The sequence below is a fragment of the Mesocricetus auratus genome, unplaced genomic scaffold (assembly GCF_017639785.1).
Source record: "Mesocricetus auratus isolate SY011 unplaced genomic scaffold, BCM_Maur_2.0 Super-Scaffold_100020, whole genome shotgun sequence".
NCBI lineage: Eukaryota > Metazoa > Chordata > Mammalia > Rodentia > Cricetidae > Mesocricetus > Mesocricetus auratus.
In genome coordinates this window covers 23,731,554-23,759,478 of record NW_024429201.1, presented here as the reverse complement: position 1 = coordinate 23,759,478, position 27,925 = coordinate 23,731,554, and the positions used below count along the sequence as shown (strand labels likewise).

The following is a 27,925-nucleotide window of genomic DNA, read 5'->3' as shown; positions in this document are numbered from 1 at the left end:
GCTGCAGTAGAAGTCATAAGAACTTATATGATCTGCGCACTTGTGCTCCTTGGGAACCTCATCCATCAGAAAGGCCAATGAAGAGAGAAACTCAAAAGTTCTAGCATTCCTCATCTAAGCATTATCATGACACCCACTCTCCTCAGTGCTCAGGGCATCGTGCAGAGGTGGGAGCGAAGGCTAAGGGTGAGGTGGCAGGAAATGTGACACTAGAAACACAAAAGCAAATGAGCTATTTAATGACAGTGGCAGTTGCTAAACGAGCTCTCCCACTCCTAGGCAGCCACCCTGCCACTGGGTTGCTTTTGTAACCTGGTTAATAAGGATAATCGCTCGGCTAATTCAACACATAAACACGTACTGTTCTGTAAGAAAATCTCTTCCAGGAATCTGTCCACCCAGGTGTGTGTCAGGAAACATCTAATTCTAATCTCTAACCAAACAGTTCCTCAATCGCTGGCACTGGCCTTACCTGCACTCTTCCTTCTGCCTTCTCTTGTAAGTGATCTCTTGGTAATCCTCTCACACCGTGTGAGGAACCCTGAGAAAGTTGACTTAATCACAACCACTGTCTGGGACTGGGTTAGCATGATGACTGGTGAGACTTGTGAGAAACAAGCACAGAGTGGGACCCACATCTAGGAGTGACGCAAGAGTGACCACGCCCACCACTGCCCCTTCTGTTATAGGGAGGAGGCCACAAGCTCAGAACTGAGGCAGCTCTTACACTTTGATTCATATTTTCCTTATTTTTTAAATTAATTCCCCTCCCCCTTTTATTTTACATTTCATACATGTTGGCCATTCTCACTGCTATCTCTTCAAGCAACAGTGTGTACAGAACTAATGACAGTGGTCCACCTTCTCACACGATCTATCAATAGCCAACAGTTCAGAGGTAAAGGGTAGGGCCCCATGAGCCCCTCCCCTTTTTTGACTAAGGCTGTCGATAGAGCCAGTCTTGTGTGGGCTCAGCACAGTAACTACTGTTGACAAGAGTTAATAACTGCTACACTTGTATTTAATCTGGAGAATGGTGTTTTGCAGCCCTCCACCCCTAGCTCTTACATGCTTTCTGCCCTCTCCCCCAGAACATTCTCTTGGCCTTAGAGGGGTGGTATAGGTGGCTTACTTCAGGCTGGCCCACAGGCATCACCGACTCTCTGCACTCTGGCAGCCATGAGTCTGCATTCACCACCTTTCCCTGGGAGGGGCGGCATCTCTGAGTAACACTGGGGGCGGCTATGACTGTCAGCACAGGTATCTGAAGGCAGTTTGCTGCTATTTTCTTGCTATTTTTAATAGTGTACCAAACATCTAAGTGGGAAGCGTTTAGTGATTCACTCACTGATCAGTGAATAAAACTGAATGAGGGGAGATGTACCAGGTGGGCTTAAAGGGCAGCCAGTGATTAAACATTGCCAACTTTCAGAATCCCATGACAAGCACATAAATTGTGACGTCGAGAACAAAAACTGTGCAGATAACTCTTATTGTTTGGTTTTTTTTTTCAAAAGCTCCAAGCTCAACTCAATACTACATAATAATAATCATCTGCCAAGTGAAATTCTCCAAGAATACAGATCCAAGGTATTAAAAAGAGGCCTGTGCTTTACCCCAGTGACCATGTTCCTACAAACACGAGGAGTTACTAAGGGCGAGAAAGAGAGGCTGCCTCTCCTCATTATTCAAGGTGGTTGCATTTGCTGATGTCATAAAGCCAGGTAAGAGGTCAGATGAGGCAGATGTCTTTAGTGAGCTAATGCGTTTTCTACACGGTGCCTGAGAAACTGTTTAGTTAGATTCAGGTAAGATATTTCTGAAATAAGGAAGCAGTGAGTTGATTCCTTGAAGAGATCTCCTTACAGAACAATATGTATATTTATACATCAAATTGGCCAAGGGCTTATCTTTATATCAAAGTTACTTCAAAAAATGAATTAATAAATACTGAGTCCTTGCTCCTTGGGACACTACAGGAATATGCTCTTTCAAGTCCCTGTCATATTTTGATGATCAATATGTTAATGATGTTTTATGCTTGCTTTTGTTTAAAGAACTCATCAAATACTGCTGATTTATTAACACTGAGCTCAAAGCCAACAGTGCTAGAGCTTGCTCTTGCAGAGTTATCTAGTAGTGGTATTTTCCCCCAGGGCCTGTCATGGCTGGCCTTCTTGTACGTAAAAGGAAAGATGACATTTTAGCCTTGCATTTGGGCCCATTTTAGATATGATGTCAGCAACAAGGAACATGGAGATGAAAAAAACTGGCACTAAATAGACTAAGCAAAGGACGGTTATTTTCGGTAGGAGAGCTGAAACAAGAAACCTCAGCTGGGAACATTTGCCTGAGATGACTCAACTATCTCAGGGTTCCACCTGTGCCCACAAACAACTTCAAAGCACTGTAGTGTTGGTCCTGGGATTACCAACGGCCAATTATAAGCATTGGAGCTACAAACTTACGAAATAAAAGTTGGCAAGGAAGTAAATTCCCCAATACAGAGCATACAAACAATGAGGGAATGAACTGTACTGTCTTTTCACCTCAGAGACGATACTAATCCACAGAGGGTATTCACGGATGCTAGGGCCTGCCAGGCCAATCCCATCACATTTAGGCCATTGGCCTTTGCTTCCTGTGTGATGGCTGAGGTCTCCTAAAGAATGCAGGAAAACAGTACTTCTTCCCAATGGTGGGAATCATTCCCACCTGCTCCCCAGAAGAGAAGGAGGCTAAGGAGACCATTTGGCCCCTACACTTTACCCAAGGACGGTCTGAACCAGAAGGATAAACAGTGAAGACTTGGGGCAACTCCTGCAGAAGTTCCACTGTGGACATTAAGGGACGAGTATCAAGCCTATTGCATTTTCTAATCAAATTTTGAAATAACAACAACAAAACTCACATAGGGCCTTAGCATGGCAAAGGATGACCCAGAGAACGGAAAGGCACAGGCGAGACCCTCGGGAAGGCTAGCTTACTGTAACAAATCAGGAGGTTTTACAAGAGACCTGCAATTCTGAAGAGAAATGATAGCGTATTTTAGGGGAGGAAGATTTGGAAAGTTATTTAAACCCCAACTTTCCAAATAATACTTCAAAGAAAACTCTACTTTTAAAGTGGCTAACATTGTCTTTAAAAGTCCTAAAATGGAGACAATTTAAAAAAATAATGGAAAGAGCACAGAATTTGTTTTTCATCAAGACACTGGTGGATTACTCTAATTGAACAAAAATAAATTTAATTTCTGAGCTTTCTGGCAGAAAGTTAGAAGAATATGCATTTAGATATAGATTTCATCAGTAGATAAAAACCAACACACCAGATCATCCAGTCTAGTGCATTTGTTAGTATTGACATCTATCAGGCATCCATTGTACAGCATCCCTGACTGCTCCCATGTCTTGACTTCTAGGTCAGCTGCTATCCGGATACGGAGAAGCCTAGTCAATCCATAGAAGTACAGAGAGCTTATTGATGGTGGAAAAGCCTGCTGCCTTAGTAGCAGGATGGAAGATAAGACATCTCCAAGAACATAACTAGCCAGTCTCTACCAGCATAAAAAAAGAACTAAGACAGAAACATTTGCAAACCTGGCAAGTCAACCAAGAGAGATATACTTCAATATCAAAAGGTCTCTCTCTGTCTCTCTCTCTGCATCTCTCTCTCTGTCTCTCTCTCTGTCTCTCTCTCTCTCTCTCTCTCTCACACACACACACACACACACACACACACACACACACACACAGGAGGAAACAAACAGCAGTCAGGGTGGTTCAAATTCTGACTGGATCACCTGTCATGTAACAGCCCCAGGAGCCCCCTTTAGACACCTTGGCTATGGTTTGCCTAGGTAAACGTTCTGTTTTGCCTATATAACATGCCTTGCATACTCTTGTACCTCTTTAGGACTGATTGTCTTGGCCCCTGTAAATATGACCTGAGGGGATTTGACTATTTCTGAGCTAAGTGTGTGAAAAGAGCAGATTAACAGCAGGCAGCACCTTCCAGCTTCTCCGAGGCTTCAGAAGCAAACAAACCAGACAATGCTTTCTCAGCAAGGGAGTTGAGAGAGAGAATGCACTGAAGGTAATCTTGCTGGAAGAGACACAGCTATGCAGGACAGAAAGCTTCAGGGCTACACCAGCTCTTGCTTGGTAGACAAGACGGGGAAGCAACAGACAGGTAAAGGAAGAGAGACATCATTAGGAAAATTTTCACAGGAACAGAAAAGCAGGCTGCACTTAGCCAAGCTGGAGCTGTGTAGCTAGCTGGTGTTTGGAGAGGAATTCTGCATTTCTCGACAGGAAAGTGGGGTGCTGCAAAAGGGAGCCAATTTGAGAAGGGTGCACTCAAAGCTTGCTGCTTTGCAAAAGCAAAGACCCACATTTACTTGTCCTTTAGAGCAAGGTCTTTGCCAGTGTCTACCTTGTGGCCTGTTGGAAAGCAGCTGAAGCAAGATTACTAGAAAGTATATGCAGTGGGACTTGGACTTGAAACGCCAGAGTGCAGCTTGCGTTTCCTTCCAGGCTGCCCATTCTCTTTCTTCAGGAGACAGCAGGTGCGTGAGCAATAGTTGTGGGAAGCATGAGAATTACTGCACCCCTTCTCCACAGTAGATTGTTTCCTTCCCTCTGTGGGGGGCTAGGATGGCTGAGATCAAACAAGCAGTGGAGCTCCATGCTGCTGACCCATCCCTTGGGTACAATGAACTAATCTATCTGGAGAATACTCTAGTGGTGGGAATTTAGGTTGTCCTAGAAAGCAAACCAAGTTACAGACATTGCCTAGCTGATACAGAAAAGGAAAGAGATGAATATTCCCCCAGATTCTTCTGTCCCCAAGGGAGACATAGCCCAAGAAAACCCAGATGGGAACCAGAAGCAGATGGATCTATGAGTTCAAGACCAGCCTAGTCTACAGTTTCAGAACAGCAAAGGCTACACTGAGAAATCCTGTCTAAGCCCCAATCCCCCAGACGACTATTCGTTGAAATCATGGAGGGAATTTCCCCAGCTCTAGAGGAATAGGTAACAATGGTGCTGCAGAAACTGAGCAGAAGAATAAGACTAGATCTGTATCCCTCACCTGTGTGAAAATCAACCCAGAGTGGATCAAAGACCTAACAAAAGTTCTGAACATTGACTGGCAGAAACATCAGAAAAATGCTGTAAGTATATAAGCACAAGCAGAAACTTTCTGAATAAAATTCCAAAATATCAGAAAACAATGACAAGAATTAACAATGGGATCACATTACCTTATAAAGTTTCTGTACAGCAAGGGAGGTGACAGAGGAAGGACACAGAAGAGTCACCAGCTATTCATCTCACAGGAGAGTAATATCTCAAATATATAAAAAGGCCAGAAAAAAAACAAAATGATAAAAATGTCTCAACCCATAAATAGGGAGACTGAATATATATGATTGAGATATACAATTCTTGGGTACACACAGAAACAAATACAACACACAATTGCACACCCATGTTTACCCCAGCATTGATCATAACAGCCTTGGTACCCTTCTACAGATGAATGGGCACAGTAAATACGGTCTGTATGCTCATTGGAAGAGTATCCATCATAGGTAAGAATGAAATAATACTGCATGCAGCAAAACCGATGCATCTGAAGACCATTTGTTAACTGAAATAGTCTAGGTTCAGAAAGGCAAGATTCATATGTTTGCCTCTTATATGTGGAATTGGGGGTAGGGAGCATGAAAGTGGGGGGCTATTAGGAAAGAGGGGGCAGAATCCAGGTAATATAGGTTTGACTACAAACAATGCACATTATATGAATGTATAAAAATGTCTCAGTGAGCTTTCTCCCCTGCCATTCTGAGTTACATGTACGCTCCAGTGCATTCAAGATCTGGCTTGTCCTGTAACCCACTGCCATGGCCCAGGAAGGCACTGCTGCTAGAGGTGTAAAGGAGATGTGACAGCTGGTAACACTGTATTACAAGAGATGCTAAAGGCCAGCCTCCTCCATGATGGCCTAGCACAGGGAATTCACAAAGCCTAAGATGAAGGCCAAACCCATGTTTGTGTGCTTCCATCCAACTATGATGAACCTGTGTGTCTAACTGGTGGATGCCCTTTGCACCAAATCAACCTAGTTAATGTTGACGACAACAGGAAAGTAGGGGACTTGGAAAGCCTCTGTAAAAACTGATTCAGAGGGAAACCCCCTCAAGTGGTTGGTTGCAGTTGTTCAGTGAAGGACTATGGCAAAGAGACCCAGGCCAAGGATGCCACCGAAGAGTACTTCAAATACAAGAAATGCACAATTTAAAAATAATGGCTCATTTTAAAAAGCATCTCAGTGAATCCCATTATTTTATACAATTATACATCTAATTTAAAACATTTTAAAAATAAATCAATATACAACTAGTCTTTAGAACCAACAATAACTACTTACTGGATATTGTGACTATCTTAGGGTTTCTATTGCTGTGAAGAGATGGCATGACCATGATAACTCTTATAAAGGAAAACATTTAACTGGTACTAGCTTACAGTTCAGAGGCTTAGTCCATTATCATCATGGCAGAAAGCATGACAGTATGTGGCAGACATGGTGCTGGAGAGGAGCCAAGAAGTCTACATTTGGATCAGCGGGCAGCAGGAAGAGAGAGTGACACTGGTCCTGGTTTAAACATCTGAAGCCTTAAAGCCCACCCTAGTGACACATTTCCTCCAACAAGACCACATCTACTCCTACAAGGCCAAACCTCCTAATAGTGCCTATGAGCCTATGGGTGCCACCACAGTGACAAACAAGGACATACTCTCCTCTTTTAATATATCCACCTGCTTCTTCTTAGCACTTAACCCCACTGCATCCAAACCTCCTCCTGCATCCGCCTCCTTTAGCTATTGAACAGGCTCCATTCCCTAGCACTCCAGAGTAAGTTAGCTACAGATATATACACTTGATTCATGCCTTTGCATAATCAGTATGAATCTACTCACACTTAAGAGTTGTCATCCCCTGTATTAAAATAGACAGTGAATAACTAGTGTTGGCCAAGATATGGTATAGCTGCTTTACAAAGTAGTCTAATTTCTCAAAGAGATAAATACTGGTGTACACCCAGGAGAAGTGAAAACAGAAGTTTGTGCACAAATGGTTATGGAAGTATTATTCAGAATAGTAGGAAACATCCCACACGTCTACCAAATGACAGGAAGAGAAATGAAACATGGTATATACACGGAAAGAAGTGTGATTCTTCATCTCGGGGATGAAGCACTGACAAGCAAAATGGGAAGGTGTAGGGGAGAGATCACATACTCAGGATACTGTCCACGCCCCCGGGGGTATGGACAGGGTTACGTGGGACAGTGGGAGATAAAGGGGAAGGGAAAGCAAAGTCTCTCTCTCTTGGATGCTGGCCACGTTTCCAAGGGCTTCTCATCTTCCCAGCTTCTCGTGTAAGGGTTAATAAATGTCCTTGTTTCCCCTTTGCATTGGTTCCTTTTTAGGAAGGAACTTTCCTTTTAAGTGACAGAAGCCCAACACTTAAGGCCACACATGAGTCCATTATATGATATGTTCAGGATAGGCAAATCGCAGAAACAGAAAGTAGATTTGTGACTTTCTTGGACTGGAAGATGGTGACGAGAGAAATAGGTGGTGATTGCTAATGTAACCCATGGTCTTTTTGGAGAAGACAGTATGTGGTAAAGGCTGAACACCTCTGGGTCTATACTGACAACCATCACATTTTGCACATTAAATGGTAAGTTATATAGATAGATAAATTACATCTCAATAAAGCTTCCACAGAAAGTAGTGAATAAATTCAGTTTTCACCAGGAATTTCGTTATCTGGTCATTTTATAGAACAACAAATGCTTGTTACTCATAGGAACTGGCATTCTTAGCAATGATCTATAAGACTACTTCAATTTCAATAAATAAACCACACACACTAATAACCACATCTTCCAATGGGTGGGGAGAAAATGAGGTCCTGTAATTGAGGTTTTCAGTAGAGAAACATTACATATATTTTCTATGGATTACTAAAATCTATTGCAGCACATGAGAAAGAGTTCCAGCATAAAACTGAGTACGAAGGAGTGAAAACCTTTATTCACCAAAATAGGATCCAATGAACAAAGGCTTTCATTTACTTAGTGATGTTCCATGAAAGCACAGTAAGATATCACATAGACTATTTAGCCCCCTGCAAGATCAGACAGAATCCTACATTGCTCTTAACTCCTTAAGGACAACATCATTCCTGTTCTCTGACAAAGCAGCATCCACCTTGAGGAGTGTCTGCAGTTTCAGTCTTTCATCTGCTGGGGGCCACTCGGATACTTTCCCAGGTGGCTCCTACAGGACCCACTTGTTATCTTATGCTAGCATATGTTAAATGCAATGTGCACTAACGCCTAACACATTCTTAGCCTAGTGAAACCAATTGGGTGCATCTAAGTGAAAGGCCCAGCTTCCCACACGTATACAAAGTAAGTCCTTGGGCCACGTGATTACAGAACAGACTTTGGTCTCTCAGAGTGTCTCCCCTGGGTCCAGCTGTCCAGGACTCCTTGGTAGGAGCACTCATGAGACACAGAGGACATCAAATACAATAAAGTCAGTGTACTGGCAACTCCAAATATGTAATTAGAAAGATAATCCAGGCACCAAATTAAATAGGATCCTACTTAATGTTGATCACAAATAATGAATTAGACATGTGATGTACACACCTGATAGAGATGTGTAATGTGTAACATGTAGATATATATATATATATATATCATCATTCCTGTTCTTTCTACCCTCACATGACCACACATTTATAGAAGCATCTGTCTCTAGCATAGGTTCATTCTCCTATATCTCAGTTATTGTACAAAGCAAGAGGGATACTTGATTTCCCCTCCCAATTAAACAATATTGTTGGTGCTTACTGTCCACACAGGGAGACTGTAGACAATCTCCTCAGGAGCATTCTGATACTAAAGACCACACAGAACGTCTTCTATGTCCCTCTGTGAGGCCCTTGCTATACCTTGGAAAGTCGGGCCTGCTGCTGGAGCTGTATTCACGACCAGGCGTCTTCAAGTGAGGCCCAGCCAGACCCTGGATAGTGAAGGACGCGGGCTGTCATCCTCCACCTGGACTCCCTAGCAAGGGCCGTTCCTGAAACCCTCTTAGCCCTCCGCTGCAACTTCACAGGCCCAGGTGTGGTGCCAAAGCAGCAGACGGCCTGAGGAAGAGGGTTACTGGACAACAAATGGGGAGGCCATTGGATTCCACTCACAGCAGTGGGGACAGACAACCCTGCTGGCAGCCATTGATGCCACTTGCTTGTTGAGATGCTAGTGACTGAATAGAAACAAAATGTCCTATCACCAAAGAATGTAGAGAGGCAAGACTGCCTCCCAGAGTCTTTCAAACTTCTAGATGTCATAAGTCAGTGGTTAGTATGTCTTGGTTGGCGTTACTTCTTAGTTTGCATTTTACTTCTACACATCGAAAGGCTTGGGCTTCACAAAAGTTCTCAGTGGTTGGAGCCTCCCTTCCAGATGTCTTTCCCTCTCTGTAGAAGTGACACTCCTCACCTGAGCTCCCACTTCCAGTACCTTTATGAATTCTAACAAGATGGATTCTGAAGTGTGTGTGTGTGTGTGTGTGTGTGTGTGTGTGTACTTTTTAAGTCACTGCTCTTTATCTAAATGTTGTCATTTTTATTTCTGTAAATTTAAAAGCAATTGGATAATAGCTTCAAAACTGCTTTAATAAAATGATCCCTCCAAAACCCACAAAAAGGTAGTCTTCATCAATGATTCCTTCCTAATCTGTTTCTCCATCTTCAATCACTCCTTCAGGTTTTAATCACTGTGCTAATAAAGAAACAGGGCACTTTGAGAAAATGACCCAATTATTGACTAAATGAGCCTCAGTGAAAATCACGAAAAACCTGATTACATATTTACTCTTTATTGAAAAAATTAGTCAACATTCAATTTTTACATAATTGACACTTATAGATGTTCTTAGTATTACCTACTTCACCAAATCTTTAAATTATATATGTAAACACTGCAAAAGTATGTCCATACATGGTGGCTAATTTTTTAAATGTAACTTTTTAAAATGTTTCATACAGCGAAGATGCCTCTCTCCTTTCCAGATCAGATGGTAACTGACGAGTTGATTATTTTTTTTTTGAGAAACATTTTGAACAAGGTCTTAAAAGACTTTTGACACAACACAGCTGCTGTGGGATAACCCCTCTGTATGCTGTGGATATGTTTTATTCTCATTGGTTAATAAAATAGCTGCTTTGGCCTATGGCAAGGCAGAATGGAGCCAGGCAGGAAATCCAAGCAGAGATGCAGGAGAAGAAGGGCAGATGTAATCCAGACATCCAAGGGACAAGATGTCACAGGTAAGCCATGGGGCACGTGGCAATGTATACCTTAATAGAAATAGGTTAATGTAAGCTGTAAGAGCGAGTTAGTAATAAGCCTGAGCAATATGCCAAACAGTTTGTAATTAATATTAAAACTCTGAGTGATTATTTTAAAAGTGACTGTGGGACACAGTGAGACAGAGAAACTTCTGTTTGCACACAGCTCTTCCAAAGACTCTTGAACAAAATGATTCGGTCTCATGTGTTTTATTCACACAGTGAAGTGTGGTTGATAGCTAGACTTCAATGTGCAAATTTTTCCACACGCAGCAAAGATTTGACGGCGGAACCCTAAACACGGCTCCTGAATGACAGAGACTAGCCTAAAAACACTTCCAGGATGCAGAGAACGCATGTGTTACTCAGGGTTCTCCCCCGCCTCCAGGCTGTGTAAGACAAGACTGGGGAGCTGCTGGCTGCGCACTGCTGTTGTGAATAGCTATCTCAGTAGAGGAGGCTGCAGCCTCCTTTCCCCTCTTTAGAGGAGGGGAGTGGCTACGCCCTTCTTGCTGTTCCTCTGAGTGAACACAGAAGAACTCCTGAGCGAGAGAATGGATGCCATTGCCTGTAGAGAGACTGCCAGAAAGAAACTCTGAGACCACTGCAAGCCTCCACCACCAGTGTAGAGTAATCTTTAAATGAGTTAAGAGTATGAATGAAAGAGAGAGGGGAGAAATGCTTGGAGCTGCTCCAGAAGAAAGGGGACAAGAGGAAGTGTGAACAGCCCACGATTCCAATGGTTTTAGTGGGCCAAGTAAAGAAGGCAGAAGGCAGCAGAAGATAGGACACCTGGAAGGGACCCTATCCAGGAGGGCTTCCTGCCACTACGATAAGGAGATACCAGCAGGGAGAGGTGGGAACTATACTCCCAAGACAGAAGCTAGAACAGCAGGGCATGGTAAGAAGCCAGCTAGAGAATGCATTCCTTAATTGAGTAATGGAAGCATTAACATGGCCTAGTTACCCACCTTTGCTCCCCACACACAGAAGGCATTATCCTTCCAGCTACCGATGACTGCTAAGTTTGGCTGCAACAAAGGGGAATGCCGACTCCATGCTTAAGTACATTACGGAAAAATTGTGTATCGTAGGAATCACTATGGAACCCTGAATGTGAAACTGAACTAAGTAGGGATGTAAAGAGAACAAGAATGCACTAGCAAAGCTGAATGCCTCGTGAATTTGCCCACACACTCAGACACAATCAGGGCACCAGGAGACCAATGATGCCCGAGAGCAGCTCCCACAGGGTTGCCCATTGTAGTACATGGAATGGAGTCCATCTTTGCTTTCATGCTTTATTTCCATTTGCCATCCTTTAGGGTAGTGGTTCTCAACTTTCCTAATGCCATGATCCTTTAATACAGTTCCTTGTGCTGTGGTGACCACCACCCATAAAATTATTTCATTGCTACTTCATAACTGTAATTTTGCTACTGCTATGAATTACAGTGTCTAGTATACATGGGACTCCCACCACCACCAAAAGGGGTCACTACCCAGCGGTTGAGAATCACTGCTTTAGGGCAAAACTTATTCTGAAGATATAAAAATAATTTTATTACAATAATCAATTAAGTGATGGTAAACAGTTATTTATGGAGAAATAAAATATAGCCACAAATTTAACTAATACTTTATCTAAACCAAAGTTGTAAAACAGTGATTAACAACAAATACAGATCAATTCCTAAATACAAAAGTCCTGGTCAAAAGAACTCTCAATAGGTTTAGTAGTGTAAGATAAACAATGGTAGGGTTGTCCACTGTAAGTCCTAGCAATGATGAAGCACTATCAGTCAGCTGCTAGATATTTTCAAAAAGCACCTCTGGGACTATTCCATGGAGGGCAGCAAACAGGCCCCTGAGCACCTGTCTCTGTGAGATTTATTGTCCTTTATGATCAAGCTATTCTGGTGTTTAATATGTGTACTTTGTGTGTACATGTGTGTGTGCCTGCGTGTGTGTAGTCCAGAGTTTGATATCAAGTGTTTTCCTCATTTGAGCTCTTTCCCATCTTCTCCCCCAACCTCTTTTAGACAAGGTCTCTCACTGAATTTGAAGCTCACCAATTTGGCTAGACTGGCTGGCCAGAAAGCCCTAGGAACCCTCCTGTCTCTATTCTCCAGTGCTGAGATTATAGGCATACACAGTCATGTGGACACACATGTGTACATGTGCATATGTATGTGTGTGATTTTGATTTACATGGGTTCTGAAGGATTGAATTCAGGTCCTCATGCTTACACGACAAGCATACCAACTACCTGCCTCCCCAGAACCTGCTGTACTCATACTATAATGTTGATTTATACAATCAATAAATACCAGGCCTGAATATGTGTATTTTTGCATATTTTCTTGCATGGAAAAGATCATGAGCATAATCCTTCATGAATTGATGAGACTATAAAACCCCCCAGGAGCCACTAAACTAAAAAAAAAACCAAGCCTGGTCCCAAGCTTATCTGTTCTGTAACTGTCCCCAGTCACCTTACTTTCCAGCAGAGTCAGACAGGCAAACAAGAGTAAATGTCCACATTAGAAACCAACAAGGGGACTCCTCAGTCTCTGAAGTCACTAAAATCTGACACTAAAATCTGGAAAATAAAAGTGAGTGGCTTCAGTTGAGGCCTGGGAAGCATGGAGTCCTGAGGGAAGCAACTGAACCGGACAGCTCTTAAGTGGCTACAGTAGGACTTGGCTTAGTCATTTGTGATGCATAACACCTAGGGCCTTCCCAGGAGGGCCAAGAATGCAGCATCCTGCACCTGTGTGCATCAATGTGCATGTTTATGTTTGCACATGGTCTGGGAAGGTGATATGTCTCCCAGCATACTGTGCAAGGCCATAGATAGAGGCCTATGATCCTACTGTACCTGGAGAATTAAAACTCTGCATTTTCCAGACTGAAAATCCATCATCTGTCAAGACAGGAAGGAAGACCATCCACAATCATCATCAGAACCAGCACAATTCTTTCTCCTGTTCAGTCAGGGTCATGCTCTGGCAAGCATTGCCAGGCCTTCCTGTTGAGGAGTATTGTTTAACTATGCGAAGATGACTTGCATTTGTTGAATTATGCAAAGATGAGTTGCATTTGTTTAACTATGCAAAGATGTGTTGCTGTTTTACCTTACCTGCCTAAGGCACCTGATTGGTCTAATAAAAAGCTGAAAGGCCAATAGTGAGGGAGGACTTCCAGGCAGGGAGAGTAAGTAGAAGGAGGAATTTAAGCTCAAAAGGGAAGAAAAAGAGAGAGATTCCGCCAGGAGACAAACAGACAGACAGACAAGGAGGAGGCAGGACAGTAGGTCATATGGGATGAAAGAAAGGTAAAAAGCCCCGAGGCAAAACATAGACGAGTAGAAACAGGTTAAGTTAAAAGAGCTAAGAGTGGGACAAGCCTAAGTTAAGGCTGAGAATTCATAACTAACAATAAGACTCTGTGTCTTAATTTGGGAGCTGGTTGGTGGCCCAAAGAAAATGTCAACTACACCTTTCTTTCTATCCAGGTATACACTGCTTGGGGATTCCCACAGCTTTCATGCATTGGTGCAGAGAACATCCACCTAAAGACTGGGAAAGAAAACCCAAAATACAGAGATATTTAGTACCTCTGAGAAGAAGACCAGACTGATAGGTCTCATTGATATAAGAGACTCAAGCAAACATTAAAAGACAAAACAAACAAAGTGGCATGATTAGAATATAGAAGGAGACCGTTTTATTGTTTGGGTTTATGTTTTGGTTTGGTTTAGTATTGTTGTTTTTTACGATCGGGTTTTATGTAGATCAGGCTGGCCTTGAACTCAATATGCAGATGAGGTTGAGTATGAACTCCTGATTCTCCTGTCTCCATTTCTTGGGTTCTGGAGTCACAGGCAGGTGCCACTGTGTCCAGCTAAAAGAGAAGACTTTCTGAACTAAAAATATTTGTAAAAAAATGTTAAATTCAATAATCTAGCTCAGTGCTTCTCAGCCTTCAGAATACTTTGGCCCATTAATACAGATCCTCGTGTTGTTGTGACCCCCAACCATAGAATTATTTCATTGCTGCACCATAAGTTATAACTGTAATTTCATTACTGTTATGATTCATAATGTAGATATCTGATATGTAGTATATCTGATATGTGACCCCAAAGGGGTCATGATCCACAGATTGAGAACTGCTGATCTAATGAAAGATAACATTCACTCCTGAGCATAAAATATCATCTATAGAAGGGACTACTGTTGAACTTGCTTAAACCTGTCACTGTAGCATGAGAGCAGTTGTAGCTGACACATATGCAAATGAGATTATAATATAATAAAACTGCATTTATAGAAACGGGAGGTGGTGTGAATCTGGCAAAGGTTCTGAAGCGTGTGGAGCTCTGGTCTAGAAGATCAAGTTAAAAATCCATCACAACACATGAAGGGAAAAATGGAAAAGAAACAGATCCAGGGGGTTAAAAATGGGCCATCAATAACTCTAAAAGAAAAAAGAAGTTGATGGAGAATACATCATTGGAGAAAGAATAAAAGAGCTCTCCTGAGTTAGAATTAAAACTTTTGGCTTAATTAGGTAAATTCTGTTAAGATAGATGAGTTACTAGAATGAAAGATAACATTTATGACTTATACCAAGAAACGAAAGGTGATGGAATGGTGGAGAGGGGGGATTAGTCTCATATGTGTTACATTATCAAGAGCAGCCTTAAGGGCACAGCATGCCAGGTCTACAGTGCACAATTAGATGGGGTGCTGGTAGTAGCTTTTCTTTCATAGATGAAGAACTTCAGTAAACCAAATTAAAGAAAGAGATGCTTAAATCTGAATTTCTTAAAAAGGAAAAAAACTTTAAGAAGACAAGCAGTGAAACACCCACAAGTGTTGTAGGATATTTGTACACTGTGTGAAGATATATTGCTGTGATTGGTTTAATAAAGAGCTGAAAGCCCAACAGCTAGGCAGGAGGTATAGGCGGGAGAGGAGATAAGTGAGAAACAGAGGAGATGCCAATGAGACCTTGAAGGAGTTGGACATACAGAGTGAAAGATAAAAAGCCATATGGTAAAATATAGATTGGTTTAAAAAAGTTAATTTAAGTTATAAGACCTAGTGGGACAAACATAAGCTAAGGTTGAGCTTTCACAATTAATAAGATGTCTCTGTGTCATTTGGGAGCTGGCTGGCAGAACAGAAAAAGACTCATTAGACACAGGTAATGCACACCTGGGGCTAGCACATAATAGACCCAGCCCCACATGGAAAGAACCAGGCCCAGCTGGAAGAAAATAAGTCGCTCTTCTCACCCCAAACCACAGTAGACTAATGACCTCTAGGACACTTCAACTTCTGTGCCAGAATGGACTCTACCTGTGTCAGCAGCACACAAGAGGCCCCCCCAAGCCACCCACTGAATGCACTTGGGTACTGCTACCCTGGGACTCTAACCCTTCACACACATGCTTCCAGGGCCCTGACAAGTATGGAAGACTCAGCATAGAGCGTCCACTATATACAGTCAGGTCCATCTCTACTCCAGTCTAGGACTACAGGGGTGGCAGGGCAGGTGAGGAGAGAAGGCTGCAGGGGTGGCAAGCCAGGAGCAGGTGGTAGCCAAAGTTTCTAGGACTTGGCACATGTCCCATGTACAACTCCCCGTACAAAAGAGAAATTCTAAGATGAAATTGTGAAGGGTTTCAGGGCAATGACTGCAGAACCTGAGGCTCTTCTGAAGATTAGGTCCTGTGTGTACCTAGGAAGGCAATCCTGCCCACATAACAGCCAGGAGATGAGGTAATGCACAGAGATGAGCCAATGGGAACTTCCCAGAGAAAAGCGTCAGGTGTAGAAGCTGGGTGAGAAAGCAATGAACATGGCTCTCAGAACGTTCCTCTTCCTGGGTATGAGCATAGGGAGAATGACCTGTTCCTAGGCCACAGAGAAAGCAGAAAGCAATGGAAGTTTGCAGGACCCGTGAGGGCGGTCATGGGAAGATACCACATCTGGGAGGATAAGGATATGGAGAGTCATATGCACTGGAAACTTGACAGTGAAGGGGAAGAAGAAAAACAGAGGAGGATGAAGAGGAGGAGGTGATGGAGGAAGAGGAGGAGGAGGTGGTAGAGGAAGAGGAAGAGGAGGAGGAGGAGGAGGTGGTAGAGGAAAAGGAAGAGGAGGAGGAGGAGGTGGTGGTAGAGGAAGAGGAAGAGGAGGAGGAAGAAGAGGAGAAGGAGGAAGAGGAGGAGGAGGAGGTGGTAGAGGAGGTGGCAGTTGAAGAGGCAGAAGCAGCAGCAATAAGCAAGCAATAGAAATTGAGGATCCTTTTAAACGAAAGAGTCACAAATAAGAAGTCATGAGTGACCTGTGGGCATTTATTAGCTTGAGGTACCACCCAGTAAGCAAGCTGTACTTCCCCATGCCTACAAGAGACACTGGCAGGCTCTCATCTTTGGCTGCACAGAACACCTGCTTCTCATCTGCTGGTCCATACGGGATAAAGGACCTTGCAAGAGGAATAGAAAAGAGAAGACAACGAAGAACTCACCTAATGGGAGAACTGGGAACGTGATTTTTTTTTAAAAATCATTACAATGAGGATTCTTTGCAAGATTCAATCAATGGTCTGACAGTAAAATCAACTTTATCTTGATAGAGGAAAAACAAAAGCTAAAATCTGAAACTAGGTGGCTGGCCCCTCTGTAGGAAAGGGAGGAGGGGAACTAAAGAATGCATCCTTAGGCCCCAGCCTGGGGAGCTGCTACCACACAATGCCTGGAGGATAAAGGAAGATGATGATCTATTAGGTATGGGACTCTTGGGAAATGCCAATGCCTATTCTTCATCAGAGTTATTTTAACTGTTGATGACTGCATCTTCCACATTAGAAAGCATTTATTCAAACAGTCTTTTTCTAACACCTTTTGGGGCTCAGACCGTTCTTCTCCAAGCTCATTTCAGGTCTACATTTAAAATCAAGAAATCTGTGACATACACGATGTCTTGCAGTGTCTAAGGAATGTATATTTGAAATTCTTTCCAGGATTTCCAGCATATACGATTTGGTTGCTAAGCAACTAGATGCGTTTGTATCTGGGACCCACCGTGGATGAGAAGGAAGGAATCTGAAAGGAACATATAAAATCATTCAAGAAAAGACACCATGCTAACATTCATCCTGCTTATTGGTAGTGTATGGGTGCCTGGCTTCCTTTTAGTGAATCTTCAGATCATAACAACAAAGACAATATGCACGCATACTTCCTGTGGATGATAACCAAAGACAGAAAGCTCAGGAAAATGCAAACTTCATTAAACCCAGTCTACAACCATATCAAATCCAGTCACGTAGGACCTAAGTATACACCAATTTAAATAAGGGAAAATGATTTCTTTTTCTGCAATTCATTTGTGAGCATCTAATATTGCTCTCTTTGTAGGGTTCAATTTCACAGGGTTGTACAGCTAAAAGGGCTGTACAACTAAAACCCTCAGGTATCCCAGGCTTTTACTTTTGAACTTTGACTTCAAGGTTCTAAGCCATATTTGGATAGTGATGCCAAATGAAGAATGGCCAACCAGGGCTAGAGAAATGGTTCTGTCAATAAAGCACTTGCTAAGTATGGACTAGGGCATGCCTGTAGTCCCAATGCTGGGGGTGGGGTATGGGGGACCCTATGGCTACTGATCAACTAGTTCAAAGAGATACCCTTTCTCAAAAAAAATAAGGTGAAAAATGATTAAGGAAAGAATGGCACAATGACCTCTGGCCTACACATACACACACACACACACACACACACACACACACACACACACACACCAAATAAGAACTATTCCTACTACAAGTTATCTTCACATACAAATGAAGAATTTAAATTAATAAAATAAATGTATATGAAGATAATCTTCAAATTCTTTTCTGTTACTTGGAGAGGATCTCTGAGGTGGTCCATAGGCTCACATCTTTGAATGCTACTTGGTCCTCAATTAGTGGAACTGTTTGGGAAGGTATTATGGCCTTGTTGGTGAAGATGTGTCATTGGAGGTAAAAGACTCCGAGGTTTCAAAAGCCCATGCTTCTCTGACTCTGTCTCTTTCTCTGTGTGTGTGTCTCTGCCTCTCTCTGTGTCTCTGCCTCTCTCTGTGTCTCTGTCACTCTCTGTCTCTCTCTGTCACTCTCTGTCTCTCTCTGTCACTCTCTGTGTCTCTGTCTCTCTCTGTGTCTCTGTCTCTCTCTGTGTCTCTGTCTCTCTCTGTGTCTCTGTCTCTGTGTCTCTGTCTCTCTGTCACTCTCTGTGTCTCTCTGTCACTCTCTGTGTCTCTCTGTCACTCTCTGTGTCTCTCTGTCTCTCTCTGTGTCTCTCTGTCTCTCTCTGTGTCTCTGTCTCTCTGTGTGTCTCTGTCTCTCTGTCACTCTCTGTGTCTCTCTGTCACTCTCTGTGTCTCTCTGTCTCTCTCTGTGTCTCTGTCTCTCTGTGTGTCTCTGTCTCTCTGTCACTCTCTGTGTCTCTCTGTCACTCTCTGTGTCTCTCTGTCACTCTCTGTGTCTCTCTGTCACTCTCTGTGTCTCTCTGTGTCTCTGTCTCTCTGTATCTCTCTGTGTCTCTGTCTCTCTCTGTCTCTGTCTCTCTGTGTGTATCTGTCTCTCTGTCTCTCTCTGTGTCTCTGTCTCTCTGTGTGTCTGTATTTCTTTCTCTGTCTGTCTGTCTGTCTGTCTGTCTGTCTGTCTGTCTGTCTGTGTCTCTCTCTCTCAACTTGCAGATTATGTGTAAGCTCTCAGGTATGGCTCCAGCACCTTTCCTGCCTGCCGCCACACTCTCTGCCGTGATGGTCATGAACTAACCCTCTGAAACCGTAAGCCAGGCCCCAGTTAAATGCTTCCTTTTATAAGTTGCCTTGGTGGTGTTGTCTCCATCACAGCAACAGAACAGTGACTAAGAGAGCCTCATAATAAGAATGAAAATAACAATATTTTGAGTGGCTGTTGCCAATAATTTTGAAACTTGATACTTTGGAAGCTAGACGAATCTGAAGGTGTGAAAGAAGAAAAGGGCTAAGAAAAATTATCAAGAGTGGTGAACAGTAAGGCTCACATGTCTGCAAGGGAGGAGCATACTGTGCAAGCACTGCCTGGTGGAGGCCATCCCTCATCTTCTAAAGTTCACACACAAAATCAGACAAAAACACACTTCAGACACTGTTGTCTTTATAGTTACTCAAGCCCATGTTTTCATGTATGAAAATATATGCTGCCTTCAAATGAACATCTGACATTGCCCTAAAAATAGATGTTCAGTCTGTGGCTCAGGGGATTGGCTCCTACCCCTTCTTGTGCATTTATTTCCTTGTTTGTGTCTATTGAGAGGGGAAAGTCAATTCTATAACAAACAGCATTTGGTTCTGACAACCTAGTATTTTGTCCTACAAAAAAATATGATGTTGGAAAGAGATGGACTAAGTTTAAGAGGAAAAGGCTGGAATAGAGAATGCCTGCTCAGACTCTGTTTCTCAGATGGTAACAGAAAACTTGCTGGTAAACATTGAACAGAAGCATCCTATTTTTCTTCTAAAGTACCCAGGTTTGGCCATTCGAGATATCTGTTCATGGCCAAGCTTTGCTTGGAGGAAAGATGAACAGTTCTCTCTAGACCTGTCCAAGAGATAAATGTTCACCAACTCCTTCCTACTCTTTCTCAAAACAGGGAATGATAGAGCTGGCTCAGTGGGCTGTATGCTTGTCTGCCATGCATGAAGCCATGGATTTAATTCTCACCACTTTTTAATGGGAGGGATGGTTACATGCCTGTAACTCCAGCACTTGGGATATAGAGGCAGGAGGATCAGAGGGTCAAAGTCATCCTTGGCTGAATAACAAGTTTGAAGATCACCTAGGATAGATAACAGAGCCTCATTTCACTCCCCACCCCCCCCAAAAACCAATACATAGAAAAAATACAAACAGACAAAAAAACAAAGGGGGAAATGACAGTGTAAATATAATGACAATAGCATCTTCCTGGAAAAAAATATGACCAACAAGATGCCCATCATTGTCATAATGGCCTGATATTCAGGAAAATTCAGATGACCTTCCCAAGAACTATCTAGATAGGGTTTTTTAAATTTATCTATTCTTTGAGAATTTCACACATGTAAACAATGTATTTTGGTCACATTCACCTCTTACTCCCTCTTCCTACTTCTCCACTTCCCCACATACCCCTCAATATCCTTCTGTTTGCTTCTAACTCATTAAGTCTGACTGTTGTTCAACTATCTGCCATACAGCCATCTGCCAGAGCAGTCAGGAACCTAACAGGGGCAACATCTCTGAACAAAACTGACTTACCCTTTCACGGGGACAATCAGTTTTAAGGCAACACGCTAAAAGTTCTGAAGGTAAAAATACATGGAGAAATTTCAAGGCCAAATTCTGGGTGCTCAGAGCTGGGTGTGCACACTCAAACAACTGCAAGTATCTGCTAGTTGAGAAGAAAAAGCACTGCTAAAACTTGGAGACAGTAAGCAGCAAGATAAGCCTGGAGCACCCGGCTACCCAGCAACTTGCCATGCAGGGAACTGAATTTCAGCCTTGACCAACATTAGGCCAGGCAAGAGGGAGCCACTATGAAGGACAACCAGACACCCCTACATGTGACATCACTAGGCAGGAAATAGAGGGACTTCTGTCCAAGCCTGCACAGCCACAGGCCGTAACACAATTGTGCTTGCCCATTCTACCACCTTCACCTGCAGAGGGAATCTGGAACCTGCTAAGAAGTATTTTGGCAGACCTGAGAACATCCAACTAGAAACTCTAGATCTAAAAAAAGGTAATATTTAAAATTAATACATCAGTGGGAAGATTTAACAGCTGGTAAAATACAAATGAACAGAGAACTAGTAAGTCATGGGACACCTGGAGAACTACAAGCCATGATGGAGCACACTTATATGTAACCTTAGCACTTGGAAAAGAACCAAGAGTCTGAGGCCAGCCTGGGCTATATAGCAAAAGTCTACTGCATGAGAAGCATGTGTCATACAGACGTTAAAAGGTGGGAGAGCCCTGGTGAACTCCACAAGAAAGGCTCGCATGATGCAGCCGGAGGTGTGGAAGGAGTGACACAATGAGGCGGAAGTATCTCCTGAAGAGGCCGTGGCTGAGACTAATTCAGAAACCATGAAAGACATCAATTCTACGGACTGGGGAGGACCAACCTATCCACACTTACACACATCCCCACGGGATGGCAGAAAACCAAAGAGAGAAACAACCTTAAAAGTGGCCTTGCGGAATGGATCAAAGACCTCAACATAAATCCAGCCACACTGAACCTCTTAGAAGACAAAGTGGGAGGCACCCTTGAACGAATTGGTACAGGAGACCGATTCCTGAACATAACACCAGTAGCACAGACACTGAGATCGACAACTAATAAATGGGACCTCCTGAAATGGAGAAGCTTCTGTAAGGCAAAGGACACAGTCAACAAGGCAGCCCACAGAATGGGAAAAGATATTCACTAACCCCACATCTGACAGAGGGCTGATCTCCAAAATTTATAAAGAACTCAAGAAGCAAGTCTCCAAAACACCAAAGGATGCAATTAAAAAGTGGGGGACTGAACTAAATAGAGAATTCTCGATTGAGGAGTCTAAAATGGCTGACACTTAAGAAAGTGCTCAACATCCTTAGCCATTAGGGAAATGCAAATCGAAACAACTCTGAGATATCATCTTACTCCTGTCAGAATGGCTAAAATCAAAAACACCAATGACAGTTTATGCTGGAGAGGATGTGGCGAAAGGGGAACACTCCTCCACTGCTGGTGGGAGTGCCAACTTGTACAGCCACTTTGGAAATCAGTATGGAGATTCCACAGGAAAATGGCAATCAGCCTACCACAAGACCCAGCAATTCCACTCTTAGGCATATATCCAAAAGGTGCACATTTATACAACAAGGACATCTGTTCTTGCAGCACTATTTGTAATAACCAGATCCTGGAAGCAACCTAGATGCCCCACAACTGAAGAGTGGACAGAGAAAATGTGGTACATTTACACAATGGAGTACTATTCAGTAGGGAAAAAACAATGGAATCTTGAAATTTGCAGGCAAATGGATGGTGCTAGAAGAAACCATCCTGAGCGAGGTAACCCAGGCACAAAAAGACAAACATGGTATGTACTCACTCATATATGGATTCTAGACATGATCAGGGGAGTGCCACCCTACAATCCCATTACCAGTGAGTCTGGGAAACAGGGAGGTTCCCAAGAGAGATATGCAAGATACCCCAGAGAAGGTGAATAAAGCAAGATCTCATGAACAGATTGGGAGCATGGGGGTAGAGGAGAAGGAACCAAGAAAAAGAGGGGGAGGAGAAGAGGAGAGGGGAGGAAGATATGGGGGAGCAGTAAGGTTGAGTCGGGGGAAGAATGAAGCAGATCAGGATGAGAGATACTATAATAGAAGGAGTCATTCTAGGTTTGAGTAGAGAGCTAACACTAGTGGGATTTCCAGAGATCTACAAGAATGACATCAACTGGCAAACTAAACAATAGTGAAGAGACCTACCTTAATTGCCCCTCCCTGATAATGAGATTGATGACTACCTTATTTGCCATCCTAGAACCTTCATCTAGTAACTGATGGAAGCAGAGGCAGATACCCACAGCTAAACACTGAACTGAACTCCTGGAACCTAGTGACAGAGAGGAAGGAGTGATGAGCCAAGGGGTCAAGATCCTGCTGGTGAAACCCACAGAGACAGTGGACCTGATAAGGGGGAACTCTTGGACCCCAGACTGATAGCTGAGAGGCCAGCAGGGGACTGATCCAGACGCCCCCTGAATGTGGTATCAGTGAGGAGGCCTCGGCAATCTCTGGGGCCTTGGGTAGTAGATCAGTGTTTACCATGGCATAGGAATGAACTCTGGGAGCCCATTCCATATGGAGGGAATCTCTCTCAGCCTGGACACATGAGGGAGGGCCTAGACCCTGCCCCAGATGAAGTGACAGACTCTGGAGATCCCCCATGGAAGACCTCACCCTCCCTGGAGAATGGTGTGGGGACTGGGTGGGGGGTTAGGGGACTGGTAGAGAGGAGGGGTGGGAGAGGGAGCTGGGATTGACATGTGAAGCAAGCATGTTTATAATTTAAATAAAAAATATATTGAAGGAAAAAAGTGACCTTGTGGGATGGGGGGAAGCCAGGTGCTATCCAGGAAGTCCTCATCAGATGGGCCATTTGTCAGAGCCAGTGTGCCTGTCAGGAAGGCTCTACCATCATTCTTGCTTATGCATGAAGATTTCCAAGGCACAGAAAAGTTAAGAGTAGCCCAGGGTCACACAGCTGCCAAGAGCCTGGGATAGGAAACCACAGTCCATGCTAAGGCACTGTTGTTAAATGGCCTCCCACAGCTACCAACAGTGGCTGTGAGAGCCCACAATGTGCTGAATTATGCTGTCACGAATGGCCATTTACTGAGAGCACCTGTATTAGATGCTTTCAAAGTTTGACCCAGAAAGAAAATCGTTCAGCCTGGTTCACCTCCAGAATCACGCTTGTTCCCCATCCCCCCCGGCCACTTCATTCTCCTGCATGTCTCAGGAACCTTGGGTTCACCAACATCCATGCTAGAAAATCTATACAAGCCTGTCACAAATCGTCCCAGGCAGAGTCAGGCTGAGGCCTCTCCACACCCCATCTTGACTGTGGACTGCAGAGGGACGGCCATCACTGAGCATGAGAGAAACTAAAGGAAGAGACCTTCTCTACCAAATGAAGCAGAGAAAGCTCTCCCGACCCTCAACAGTTCTTTAAATAAGTCTTTTTACCTAGGAGCATGGCACTTAGGGGAAGAAAATGTCCCTGTCCCGGGCCTTTTGAACTTACACTGCTGAGAGGCAGGGAACCTTCCCCCCACCCCCAGTTATCACAGAAGGTAAAAAGGAAAGAAGCTACTGGACTCTATGGGCAGCAAGAGCAAGGATTTCAGAGTTCATGATCTAGTTATGATCTTCAGTGTCAAAACAGAAAGGCTGCATGCATTTGATAATACCCACCTCACTGATCAAACTGCCACAGAGCCATCCGCAGTGGCTGGCACAGAGCCAGACAGAATGGGCACCTGTGCCCAGTTAGATGAGAAAGCAGCAGTGTGTGACTACAAGTACTCGCCAGAAGGGGCTGGTGTCTGCTGCTTTTCCTTTGAAACAGGAGATATCCAAGAAAAGCAGTAATGCTGCCTTGGCCCAGCATGTGATGCTGTAACAGGATCTCTGAGGCTGGGTAGTTTATAAAGAACAGACATGTTCTTACAGTTCTGGAGGCTTCAAAGCCCAAGCTCCAGGGTACAGCATCATCTCATGGCAGAAAGTGGAAGGGTGAAACCACTCAGCCTCTTGGGCTTGTCTTTAGGATCTGACTGCCTACTAAAGGTCTCCTTCTCAATGGCCCTCAAATTGCAACATGAGCTTGGAGGGGACCCACAGTCACCCCAAGTGCACAGCCATTGTGTGATGGGAATGTTTGGACAGCCTACCCAAGATGTTTGGCTGAGCATCATCTTGTAATTGTTTTTGTTTTCACAAACCTTCCTGATTTCTGACGACCCAAACATAAGCCTGCAGACGCTTCAGCCAAATGGCTTCTTTTATGCTGGAATGCTTACCCATAAAACTTCATTCCTCTAATTTCTCATCAGTGGAAAATGAAGTACTTCTAAAGTGGCATGCTTCGGGAGAACAAGAGCAAATGGCCTCGACAGCTAATAAGTCTGGGTAACACTAACGCCCTCCCCAGCCCTCCTTCTGTTGAGTAATTGCAGCAAATGTGGCATCCACATCCCACACATTTCTGAGACATCCATTACTTCAGAGAATGCTGTCAGGTAAATTAAGGACAAAGACAAAACCTTCATTCCAAATTCCCCAACTTCTCCTTGGTGCTCCTTCCTTCCTTCCTTCCTTCCTTCCTTCCTTCTTTCCTTCCTTCCTTCCTTCCTTCCTTCCTTCATTGTCACTTGGTAGATAAGGCCATTAAAGGTCAGAGAATCTACAAGTACACAGTCTACTCTAGGAGGCAAGCACCTGGCCTGGAGCTCATTACCATTTATAAGCTCAGCAACAACTCATTCAACCCCTGTGAGCCCAGACATCCTTCCCTTATGCAGCCCCACTAGGAAGATTAGCACAGCAGCACTCATGGCGCACAGACAGACAACAGTTCAACACAACTTTCCCTGCTGCCGAACATGAGTTCTTACACTTGCTACTGATTCCCTAGGCCAACATCTTATCTCTCCTCCCTGGCGAGGATTCATCTTTTTTTTCCTAGTCAATTTTTTTTCGTTAGAGTTTCATCCCCACAACTCTACCCCCAGATAGTCCTCCACCTCCAAACCCACCCAAATCTATGACCTTTCTTTCATTAGAATACAAACAGACATCTAAAAAACAATAAATAATAATGAGGCTAAAAAGAAACCAGAATAGGTCAAAAAAAACAGAGCAGAAGAGAGCCAAAGCCAAGCATGAGAAATGAGGGTGTGTCCACTTCTCCTCTTAGCTCGTGGGTCCTGTCTGGTGCAGCCCTGTACAGGCCCTGTGAGTGCTGCTTCAGAGGACGTTGTGTTCTTGGTGTCATCCATCTCTCTGGCTCCTGTATTCTTTCCACCTCCTCTTCCACCAAGTTCCCTTAACCCCGAGGGGAGAGCTTTGACGGGGACATCCCTTTTAGGGCTGATGTCTCCCCCTCTCTGCACATTGACCTAAACTCATCTTTCTGCTTCTGCTCAAAGGCAGGTGTCCAGAGCTGCAGTCCTGTCCTGACACTGAGGGCCCTGCTGCTCTGGGTCTCTGTTTTCAGTATCCTGTTTGGGACTGAGTCCACAGCCGGGGTCATCTGCAGCCTGCTTACTGCAGCAGTCACTCTAACTCCCCTGTGAACAGTGTCTAGGTCACTACCTCATCCAAGCATGAGTGTCCTGCAGGCCTTGACTGTGCTCCCATCTCCTTGCCCAGCACCTTCCTTGGCACGAGGATAGAGGGTGGTGTATGGAGACGGTCTCCCCAGGCCTTTTCCACACTCTACTGCCTGATTGCAAGCTTAACCCAAACATTAACCATTTAATCAAGAAGAAAGGAAATAAGGGCGCCTGTGGGAATGGGCTGTATCACAGGCACTTAGGAAACAATTTGGCAGCATCTTAAAAGGCTACTCTACAAACCTGATTCAACTGGTGTGACTCAACTCAAGAGAAATAATAAAATCAGCAATTCTGCAAAAATACACATGCAAATATTCACATTAACATTACTTATAAAAGCAACAGATTAGAGCTAACACAAATGCCCATCATCTGCTGAATGGATAAACAAAATGCTGTATATACATACAACAGAATGCTATTTGACAATAAAAAAGGAACAGACCACCCTGGCATGCTACACCGCAGGTGCACATTGGAATCTTTGCACTAAGTGAAAGAATGTATGCAAATGAGGCTACATGGGCCTCATTTATAGGAACAGTGAGTTCAAGTAATGTGGTCCCAGGGGTGGAGGAGCTTAACTGTAGTCAGATACTGAGGTTCTTCTAGATCTAACAGACATGTTCTAAAATTGGGTTATGGTGATGTCTGTGTAAGTGAACAAACTCACTAAGCTTTAAGTGTACACTTAAACAAATGGATTCCATAGTGTGCAAATTGCATCTTAGGAAAGCTGTTCTTTAAATACACACACACACACACAAACACACACACACACACATATATATATATATATGTATCAATGTTACAATTGATGTGAAAGTTTATATTAAAAATTACAAAAGAGGCTGGGGAGATGGCTTAATTGGTAAATCTGCCCCAAGTTTAGATCCCCAGCACTCATGGGAAAAGCTCAATGTGGCTGCGTGTGTCTGAAATCCAACACTGGGGAGCAGACATGGGAGAATGTGTGGGGCTTGTGGGCCAGCCAGGGTAACTGAATTGTCACGAACCAGATTAAGTGAGAGATCTGTGCCAAAACACAGGCACAGACACACACACACACACAGACACAGACACAGACACACACACACACACACACACACCAAGAAAAACGCTAAATGAGAAAAAAGTAGAAAACTAACAGAAGGGCGTCTTCGCACTCCAGTCTACAGTCAACTCCGAGCATTATCACCCACCAGGCTCTCCACGTCACACTTAGTACTTCATCATCCTCCATTTACATGTGGATTAATTTGAGATGCTGCTGGACCTCTGGTGTTCTGTTTGTTTACGTCTAATTCTCTACCGGCAGCGTACTCTGGAACACTCTGAAGCACGCTGCTTGTGAAGAAATAGGTTAGCAAGTAATTGCTAATAGCTTCTCAAGCATCTTTGCTACTGGTCCAGGCCCAGCTTTCTTTTCTCTAATCATGTGTATGGACAGTCAGCACCACCAACATTTCCTCCTCTTTT

General features: G+C 43.6%; 1 protein-coding gene and 1 pseudogene across 11 annotated transcripts in view; one reads left to right on the top strand and one right to left on the bottom strand.

The window, feature by feature from the left end:
- The window catches only part of Pde8b (phosphodiesterase 8B), a 227,815-nt gene that overhangs the window by 137,469 nt on the left and 62,421 nt on the right, over positions 1-27,925 (bottom strand). The window lies entirely within an intron of this gene.
- LOC106022552 lies at positions 5,909-6,306 on the top strand (annotated as a pseudogene).